This window comes from Diuraphis noxia, unplaced genomic scaffold (genome assembly GCF_037042655.1).
Source record: "Diuraphis noxia isolate RWA-SAM2 unplaced genomic scaffold, SU_Dnox_SAM2 contig0003, whole genome shotgun sequence".
Classification (NCBI taxonomy): Eukaryota; Metazoa; Arthropoda; class Insecta; order Hemiptera; family Aphididae; genus Diuraphis; species Diuraphis noxia.
Genome location: NW_028301713.1, coordinates 289,712 through 301,283, shown reverse-complemented (window position 1 = coordinate 301,283; position 11,572 = coordinate 289,712). Strand labels below are relative to the sequence as shown.

Genomic DNA, 11,572 nt, shown 5'->3' with positions numbered 1-11,572 from the left:
CATGAGTTTCCTTATTTTAGATCCAGGTGGTATATCGCTGTTCGGCAAGAATGGTAGATCGTTGTGCTCATCGGGTCTGGTACGAAACGTCGACAATCAAAATATCGACAAGTTAAAATTTCGACGGTTGAAACATCGACAATATAAAATTTCGACGGGTTATTATATCGACAAGTAAACAATGTCGACAGGTCAATATGTCGACAAATTACAATATCGAAAAATTAAATTAAATTTTATTATTTAACGTTGAGATAAAATGAACGGTATTCTTTTATATTTAGTACAAATATAAGGATGAAATAAATAGTAGGTATTTCTTATGCGACTGTGTGATCAAATCAAATCATTTCGATCATTTCGACAACGCGCGTGTACGATTATTTATGTACCACGCAGAGCCTGCTGTTTCAACTAATAATCAATAAGCTACATTTTTATAAGGTAATTATTTTTATAATAATATATAAGTATTTATTAAAATATAATTATTTTGAAATATATAGTTTTATTTTGAGTGTTTCATGAATTAAAAAAATATGTCAACATTTACAAAACATCGACTTGAAACACTTGCTGTTTAATAATAGGAACTGTAAATAATTAAATCAAATTAAAATATAATATTTCATTAGGCATGTAGTATTGAACTAATCATACTTTTTATATTTTTATCGTTAAGTTCACATTATTTTACATCTAAAACACGTCTTTACAATACATTTGCGTGAATATAAAAGGTCGTAAAAAAATTTTGAAAAACAGGTGATGAATCCGCTAAATATCGTCTTAAGTCATTTCTACAAAACAATTTGCACTTATGATTCATTTTTTAGGCCCTAAAGTGTATAGATTTCTTCAAAGATCAATGAATTTGCCTTCACCTAGAACTTTACAGAGAACTACTCAAAATTGGGAAATAAATCCTGGTCTTAGTGAATTGTTGTTTAAAGTTTTAGCAATTAAAGTAAAATACATGCAACCTACGTCTAAGCAATGTGTCTTGTGTGTAGATGAGATGTCTGTTAAATCTTCTCTTTACTATGATATTAAAAAAGATGAAATCATAGGTTTTTACAATACTAATTCATTTAAAAGCAGTGAATTAACGAAGTCAGTTATGGTTATTATGATTCATGGAAACAACCTATTGGGTATTTTTTTGTAGCAACCTCTTGCACAGGAGCTGATTTACTTGGCATAATTTTCAGTTGTATTCATAAATTACATAGTATATCCTTAGATGTAAGAGTCATGATTTCAGATTTAGGATCAAATTTTAAGAACTTTGTGGATAGCCGAATCATTACTCCAGAAACCCCTTACTTTAATGTTAGTGGTAAAGAAATTGTTTTTATGTTGATCCACCCCATCTATTAAAGGTAACAAGAAATAACTTTTTTAATTATCGGTTCAAGCCCGAAAATAAAATAGCAGAAAAAATTTATCTGAAACAATTTTATGATATAGATAAATCTCAAGTACATCGATTGGCGCCTAAATTAACTGATATACACATAAACCCTAACAGTTATAAAAAAATGCGTGTTAAATATGCTGCTCATGTTTTTAGTCATACAGTTGTGGCAGGGATGACTACTCTAGTTACTTGTGACAAGTTAAATCGTAGCGCCTTCGATACTATTGAATTTATTGACTCAATGGACAAACTTTTTGACATTTTTAATTCTCGTCCAAATTCTGGTCAAATTTCTGATGATAAAACAAATGGATCCAAACAGTTTTGTCTTCCATTTACAAACTCTGTAGACCAAATAACATTTTTAAATCGTATGTCTAACTATTTTAAAAATTTAGAAGTTCAAACATTTGATATTTTGAAAAATGAGTGGGTCTCCATAAATAGACAATATAATATCAAATTTATTAATTCTTGGTTAATATCAATAGCTGGACTTATTCGTCTTTATTCTAATTTATCAAATGACAATCAAGATAAATCTAATCTTGAAATCTGCACATATAGACTGAATCAAGACCGTTTAGAAAATTGTTTTGGTTCTACTAGAATTCAAAATGGAAATTGTATTAACCCTACATGTATACAGTTCAAACGTACTTTCAAAAAACTTTTTGTTATGAATTATTTTGAGTATTCAGAGGGTGCTAATTTTGTTAAGGATTTAGATGATATTCTTGTCACTTTTGAAGAAATTTCTATTGAAGAAATTAAAATCCTTTTTCCTGAAAGAAATCCAATCAAAATTCCTTTAGCTATTGAAGACATAAATAACTATAAAGATGTAAATTTGCCTGAACAAAATGCTCTGACATATATTTGTGGTTACTTTATTAAACAATGCTTAAAAATTCATCAATGCCAAATATGTTTAGATTATGCACAAAATAATAGTAGTTTGTCTAGTAATAATTTTTATGTTCATTATAAATCATACGAGCAAAGTAATAATTCTTCATTATTTTATAATTTGGTAGCGCCAAATTCTAGTTTTTATGAATATATTTTTTGTGTAGATAATATTTTTAATAATAACTTCATTCAATTAGCCCCTCAGCCCAATGTAGGTAAAACTTTACGAGATTTAATGTTAAATGCAACATTTTTAGATCATCCATGTAAAGATTTTCCTAAAACTTTTTTGATTAATCTTTTTATACGATTTCGAATTTATCACACTTTAAATAGGACCAACAAAGAAAGTCTAGCATCACGTACAGGTATACGGAACAGAAAAGTACAAATAATTTCTAACTTATAAATATGAAATTAAAAAAAAACTGCTATTGATATTAACTAATATAATATAGGTAATAAACTAATAATTTTTGTAGTATAATAATGTACCTTAATACATTATCCTACAGAAATTTGTGTTTTTATTTGATGTTTTGTTTCAGTATCTTTCAGTATTTTGATAATTTAGAAATTCAAAAATTTGATGCTGTGAAAAATGAGAGGGTTAATATAACTAAGCAGTCCTTTTCAGGATTAAACAGTCCTTTTCAGGATTAAACAGTCCTTTTCAGGATTAAATAGTCCTTTTCAGAACTAAACAGTCCTTTTCAGGATTAAATAGTCCTTTTTAAGACCAAACAGTCCTTTTCAGGATAAAACAATCATTTTTTTATTCTAATGATTAAATTTTAAGAAGGCGCTACACCCACATGTGTTCTCTGTTTTACAACGGATGCGTGTGTAGTGCCCTCTTAATGTAATATATTAGTTTTTATTTTTATTTTACTTTTTTGTTTCTATTTTCATTGATTAAATAAAATGTATTCTAACTAAATTTATAATGTGTTTGTTCTTTAAACCTAGTATTATATTCCAAATTCAATATCCTGTTATTACATAAGCCATTAATTAAAGTATTTTAATATTTTTTTCATTAGAATTATTAATTAAATACAGGGCCAGCGCTACCTTTTGCGAGGGCCTATGCAAAACGTATTTAATTTATTTAACCAACAAGGCAATAACTATAGTTATCTATAATTTATAGACTATAGGTGTAATTAAAAACGAAAAATTATCAAAAAAACATGTCCCAAATAAAACAATTTTTTTAATAATTAAATTTAACATATTAAAGAGTTAAGCTCTTCCAAAATGTTGACCCTAGTTACATCTATGATGTTTAATGGTATTAAAAAATACTTTAGCGAAATAGCGATTATCAATTTTCAACTGTTTAATGATTACTTTTAAACGTATGTGTAATACGTCAACTTACATATTAGGTATACGAGTAAACAGACAACTTCCAAAATATATATTAAGGTATACAAAGGTTTTGTAATTTTACCGCACCATGTTGCTTTTCAAAATATTATACATATTTAATATAATATTACTTATATTCTTGTTTTATTTGATTGCAAGATTTCTATACAAAATATATTTAAGCACGAGGCCCTGGACAAATGCCCCGTTTTGCCTCCCCTTAACGCCAGCCCTGATTAAATAATTTATTTTACATTTTAATGCTAAAACATTCAAACTTGGTAAAATTACAAATATCGTTTTGTGGTAATATTGATATGATATATTTAATTGATAACGTATGCCACGCCCTCCCGTAGATCGTGTTCAAGGCCACAGTCACCCGATTTTGCCAATACACAGAGTGTCCTACCCCTGGTAATAGATACAGCTATATACGATATGAATAACATGTAAAGGTCTGTGGCCTAGTGGGTTAAAACGTCAATGTTTGAGTTGGGGGTCTGGGGTTCGAATCTCTCCAATCTTTTTTTCATTATTTAACGAAAAAAAAAACCATCAGATATTAATGATGCACGTGCGTGCAAGCGTCTTCGTGGGCGGCGGTGAGAATACGTGACGAGTCGGCGGTAGATGTAGACCTGTGGGGTTGCGGAGGGTGATGATCGGCAATGATGAACAAGGAGTTGGGGTGGGGAAAATATACGTCGCACACGTACGCGACCAAGCGGCGGGCTCTAGGAATGATGAGCAAGGATGAGCAAGGATGAACAAGGATGAGTAAATATGAGCAAGGATGAGTAAGGATGAGAGTAGTATGTTTTAGTATGTTCTGGGTCCCCCGCAAATCCCACAGATCCCATTACCCCACCCGCCCTATGGTTCGAGCTATCGCGACCGTGCTCGACCGTACTCGGCCGTGCCCCCTCCCCTCTCATCCATGTCATGCCCTGCCCATCCCCCTGCCAACCATGCTCAGCCTTACCCCCCCTCCCATCCATGCCTATAACTTACATACCCCCCCCTCTTATCTATTCCTATCATATACATACCCCTCTATTTATGTATATACCTTCCTCACCACCCTCTTCTATATAGTAGAAATTATATATTATATATATTCAAATATAATACATTGAGATATTGTATACAACTACCAGCGGATGAAAGTATTGGAAATGTTATTAAGAAAGTCTTCCACTTTTAATTATCCTCTAATAAATTCTGAAGTGTTAATGGCCTTCGATAATATTATAAACAATCAAATCTAATTTAAATGATATTCAATTATCTTATTTCGATAGTAATATACATTTAAGTATAAGATTATATGTATTTCAATATAAATAATATTTATACATATTTAATACATATTATGTAGAGTGGTGTTTATACATAACATTACCAATACCAATAATATAATTAGCTACTATATTTTTTCTATTAGCCTAGAAATTTCACATTCAAATAAAACTCATTAGAAAAATTACATTATTATATTTATATTAACATGATAGATCAAGTTTTCTAATATCTTAACTGTAGATATCAATATGTTATGATAAACCTATTATGAAAAATAGATATACCATATACTTTAACACTATGTAACGAGGTCAGATATAAGAGGGCTGATTTCCTATCATATACATACAACCTCCTCCTAAAAATCCTCTTCCATTCTCCTATCAATATACGGTCTTACGCTTACCTCCTCCAATCCATAAATAGTCTTACCCCTCTTATTCATGTTTATTATAGAAAATATACTATATTATTATACATATCCATACTCTACAATCTACCTATACCAATCTGATTGATCATATACTTCGCGATCGAGTTCATGTGTAAAGAAATAATGTCGAGTATTATTCATATTTAATTAAATAATATTGAGTGAACTATCTATTATGTAAATTCGAATATAATATTATATTAGTATAATTTATATTGATATTTTATTATGAAAGTGTATCACTTTTAATTATCCTTTAATAACTGTTGGAGGGGTAATAGCTATCGATAATATATTATAAAAGATGGATTCTAATTTAAATCATATTCGATTTTCTTCTCCCAAAAATAATATATACCTACATGGGAGAAAAATTATATTTAACTATCATATAAATATATTACACTTTTAATTTTAATGATATGTGAAATATCTCTCTATAATGTAATGATTAAGCATTATGTAGGTATATGTTAATAGGTATCACACATTGATTTATTATATACAACTAGTTGGAATAAAACTCTTGAAAATGTTATTACAGACTGTGAAAAATTGTTTTTACTTATATAATTATCCTTTAATAACTAACAAAGTTTTAATAATCAGTAATAATATTATAAAACAATCGAATCTAATTTAAATGATGTTCGATTATCTTCTATCGAAAGTAATATGTTCTTAAGTGGAAAAATTATATTTAATTATCAGTTAAATATATTACATTTAAATAATATACTGTTCATAATGTTAGTGATATGATTTCCATCATTTAGATATCTATGATAAGATAACATCTTACATGTATATGATTGATATGTATGAGAGAGATGGATGGTGAGGTGAGGATCAACATGTAAGTGATAAACTTAGGTTATATTTAAATCAATTATATATATATATAATGTACATATATATTATATGCGTAGAGTTTTCCATAGCATTAAGATATTTTTAAACATATATACTATATTATTGTAAACATATCATATCATATTAAAATAAATGCTTAAGAATTTAGGTAATGGATGTAATGATTCTATATAAATTATATAGGAATAACGAGAATATTTATTGTAAATTATTATTATTATATGAAAAAAAATTAACCTAGTTTATAGATATCTATCTATCTATCTATGATGTGAGTATGTATGATAGTATAAAATTGATGAGGATATAAATTCATAATCAAACATAGTGTAGATAAGTTTTTTTTTTTTTTTTTGAAATAATTCATTATTTGAAAATATCAAGTTATTATATCAATCATATCTCTTATATACTTAACACTATTTAATAATCAGATACATAGATATTATATTTATATATAATATCAATATCCCATTATCAAATCAAACATTTTTCTAATATCACAACATCATTACAATTATGTTGTAGCTAACAACTTAATGATTGAAAGTTATCTAATTCAATCAATGGAATATATCGTAAAACTCATACATATTATCTAAAATATCATCTTAGATAGGTGTTCATAATGATAATTTAGTAAAACCTATATATTTAGTTGATAGACTTAAATATATTTAATTACCTATTAGACAAATATATCACACTTTAATATACTGTTTACTATAGTATCAAAAATTAAATATGTTATTATGAGATGTGTAGGTGTTATTACACTTTCAATTAACCCTTAATGTCTATCGAAACGTTAACAGTCATCAATAATATTATAAACGTTTAATTAAATTAAAATTATATACATCATACGGTATATCTTCTATCAATCTAGTGATTACATACTATACGTAATATCGATGATAGAGAATACAATATACAATGAAAAAATTATTAAGAGAAGATTTATTAAGGTTAATAGAAATTATAAGTATATCAATTTTAAATAAAGGTTGTATTAAGTTAAATACTAACGAATTAACAATGATTAATTAATTAATTAATTTAAGATAATTATTTATGATAAACATATATATATATCATGATTAATTAAATTATATATTTCTAACTAACCTGAATAAGAAAATTAAATAATATTATACTACTATTTATAACATACCGTCAATATATCACCTGATAATAATTTGTGATATTATGTAACTATCACTCGAAATTCTTAAAATTGTATTATGAAAATGTGAGAGTGTACAACTTTTAATTGTTTTTTAATGATCTATATATAGTAAACAAAACTATTAAACCTATTTCATCACAATATTTTAGGTATAAATAAAGCATACCGATGTCGAGAATATCATCAGATGTGATACAATTGCTTTACTGATAAGTTGTTATTCTATTTAATTAAAATCATTTTTATACCATTAAAATTGTACAAGTGTTTCCAAACATGGCTGGTTCAATCACGGATAATGTGGCTATATACAAGAAAACCTTTACATATATCTCACCGACACCACCTTCAGAGCTCATCGATTCTACTATACGATACGTTAAACTTCGAGAAACGTAAGTTTATACACATTGGAATCAATCCTAGTGATATGTTCAGAGTAGCAGTGCAAATAATAACCCCATCACGTTATGTTAATATTTCAAATGAGTTTCTCAAGCAGATATTTTCACTAATGGATAATATCTTATCATTCATTTTAAAGCAGCCGGGGAAGTATAAAAGAACCATATTTCTTGAGACAGAGAATTTCAAATTATCTAGTATGATGTATAGCGGGAAAAACACATTAGTAATAGAGTCTAAGACATATGATGGATGTCGAATTCTTTTAAATCGTACAGAACTCATACGACTTCAATGTCTAGAATGGTGTATTTCTGAAACAATTATACGAAAATCAACTATCATACAACCAATCATCTTAAATCAATTTGAAATATTCACCGAGTATCTCGATAGAGAACTTAGTAAAATGGAATCCATACCAAGAACGAGTGAAGAAATGATTTTTTTTTTTTTTTTTATTTTTTTTTATTTTAGAACCAAGAAATGATTATATTTATTAAAAATATACATGATGATCATATTATTGAAAATAGTCCTAAGCATGATGTTAATTTCATCAGTCAACTCAAAATGTTTGGATATACACAATTAGCAGAACATTCGATACAACGTTGGAATAGGGAGATGACGTCATCAGAGATATGTTAAAAAATATATTTATACCTCTTATAAAAAATAATAATAAATTAATTATTTTTAGCTATTTAATGGAAATGCGACTTCACCAACCTCACCAACAAACATCATGATAGACAATACATTTGATACACAAAATGAGGAAGGAGGTGTTTTCAAAGCAGAGGTAATTTATAAAATAATAATAATAAAATTTATAATTGCTTTATATTTGTATACTTTTTCAGTCATACGATTCAATTCATGATCTACTCCAATCATTTGATGCTAATGATGGTCCTGAGTTTTTCAACACACAATACTCACCTCATCCGCTAACGTACGCTACTTTTCCAAGATCATTACACAGAATAAAAAGAGCAAACTCGTTTCAATAATTGTAATGAATTAACAATTTATATGAAATAAAAATAAAAAAAAGATATGATATATATTATACATGTTTTCATTTATTGAAATAATATTAAGTTTTAAAATCGGTATTTACAATGTTCTTACTTAACAATATTTCAAAGTGTTTATTATTTCACTATATCAAATATAACTTTCATTTTATTTCCATTTTAAAGATTATCATTAAGTTTAAATGTAAGCAGTACTCATCTGAATTTACACATAATCCTCATTCAACCTTATAGTAAAAAATAAATGTCATGCCTCCAGAGAGAATTGAACTCCCGACCTCTGGTTTACAAGACCAATGCTCTAACCACTGAACTATAGAGGCTATATATCAAAAAGTGACTAAATTTCAAGTATATCCACTATACCGAACTATGACTTATATATATATATATATATATATATATAGATTTATTATCATACATAATATGAAGATTACATATACATTTAAATATATAAAATACATAATCAAACATAGTACAGATAAGTTTTTTGAAATAATTCATTATTTGGAAATATGAAGTTACTATATAATTATACCTACATAAATTTTACACTATCATACATAATCACATACCTTAAATTCTTAAACATTTATTTTAATATGATATGATATGTTTACAATAATATGATATATATATATATATTTAAAAATATCTTAATGCTATGGAAAACTCTACACATATAATATATATGTATATGTATTATATATATACACATGATACTTACATATTTTATACTATAATGAAATAATAAAACCATCATGTATATATTATTAGAGATATGAATGGTGGTATATGAAAAGGATATCATATTATAATATATAGAATCATAGGATCTAAATGAGATAATAATATTGTATTCTACGTTATACGAAAAATTTATATACTTAGAAAATATGATAATAATAAATATATTTAAATATAACCTAAGCTTATCACTTACATGTTGATTCTTACTTCATCCCCCATCTCTCTCACATACATATCTATCATATACATGTGGAGTGTTATTATAAATATCTAAATGATAGTAATCATATCATCAACATGATGCTATTTACTTCTAAATAATAACAACTATATTATCTTACAAATATATTTACTCGCTTCCATGTATGTTTTTATCTTATAATATAAACCTAAGCTTATCACTTACATGTTGATCCTCACCTCACCCTCCATCACTCTCATATATATCGATCATATACATGTAAGGTGTTATCTTGTTATAGATATCTAAATGATGGTAATCATATCACTAACATGATGCTATTTACATCTAAATAATAACACTCATATTATCTTACAAATATATTTACTCACTTTCATGTATGTTTTTTATTTTATAATATAGTATAATTCATACAAATATACCTATATACATACATTCATACATACCTATATCTGTATCACTATACCTATTGAGCCGATCGATTATTTCAATCATTCAATTTTTTATAAGTATTCACGAGCGATTTTTCAAACATTAATCAACTTATCAATCTTTCGAGTACTTAGCACACATTATAACTTAAACCTGATTCTAAACCATTGATGATTAAATGTATATGTATAAGATGATTAACTAATAAGCTATTTAGTGAATACAATCCCTCAAAGAGTTATAATAATATCGAGTGATAAGTATATATTATATCGTATGGTTAATGAGTATTCGATCGAGATAAGATGCTACCAGTGGTGATGACATCGGTGACGTCGGTGATCGTGATAATAGTAAAATTTTCTCACATTGCGAAATATTTTATACCTATGTGTGTAAAATGGATGTATAGAAATGTGGAATTGTTTGGTATAAAATACTTATATTTTCATATAGTTATGTATATGAAAAGTAGTAATTAGCTCTAATGACGTTATTATATTATTACTATCTATTATATCATAATGAATGTAGTATATATCACTACATGTCTCCACGAGCTTTGATTTCACTCAAATATTACACACGTAGATACGAGTGCTCTACTCTAAGGACCGGTTTCACCACTACTTTAAACTACGATTAAGTTAAACCGGGGTTTAATCACCCGAATTTAACCGGTTAAATAACTGTTATCAGTTGATTAAGCGTAGTCGACGTTTAAAGTATTTGATGAAAGCGGCCCTAATTGTGAGGTGAAATGTATGATACTATTTTGTAGGGGTATGACAGTAAGATTCTCATTGCATACCCACCCAACGAGTCTATGATATGCTATCACATACGTATCCATCCATGCTCGGCCCGCCTCCACTCCTCTAACACTTATATAATGATTTTTTTCATTAAATTATTATTATTATTATTATTATTAGTATTATTCCATGTTTCCCTAGGATATGTATTAATATATTTTTACCGTTAGCTTCGGTAATTAGATTAGAGTACTCGTATCTACGTGTGTAATATTTGAGTGAAATCAAAGCTCGTGGAGACATGTATAGTGATATATACCTCATTCGTTATGATATGGATAGTAATAATAACATCATTAGAGCTATAATTTATACTATAATTCTTACTTTTCATATACATGACTATAATATGTAAATATAAGTATTTTATACCAAACCGCTCTACACATCTATTTTACACATAGATATTAAATTTTTTA

At 27.2% G+C, this 11,572-nt stretch overlaps 1 non-coding gene and 1 pseudogene across 1 annotated transcript; one reads left to right on the top strand and one right to left on the bottom strand.

Annotated features, from left to right (window-relative positions):
• Positions 1–7,562: 7,562 nt before the first annotated feature.
• LOC149056499 (uncharacterized) lies at positions 7,563–8,710 on the top strand (annotated as a pseudogene).
• A 494-nt stretch (positions 8,711–9,204) lies between these two features.
• Positions 9,205–9,277, bottom strand: TRNAT-UGU (transfer RNA threonine (anticodon UGU)). Its single transcript has one exon. It is a non-coding gene; the product is annotated as a tRNA-Thr (tRNA).
• Positions 9,278–11,572: the final 2,295 nt, after the last annotated feature.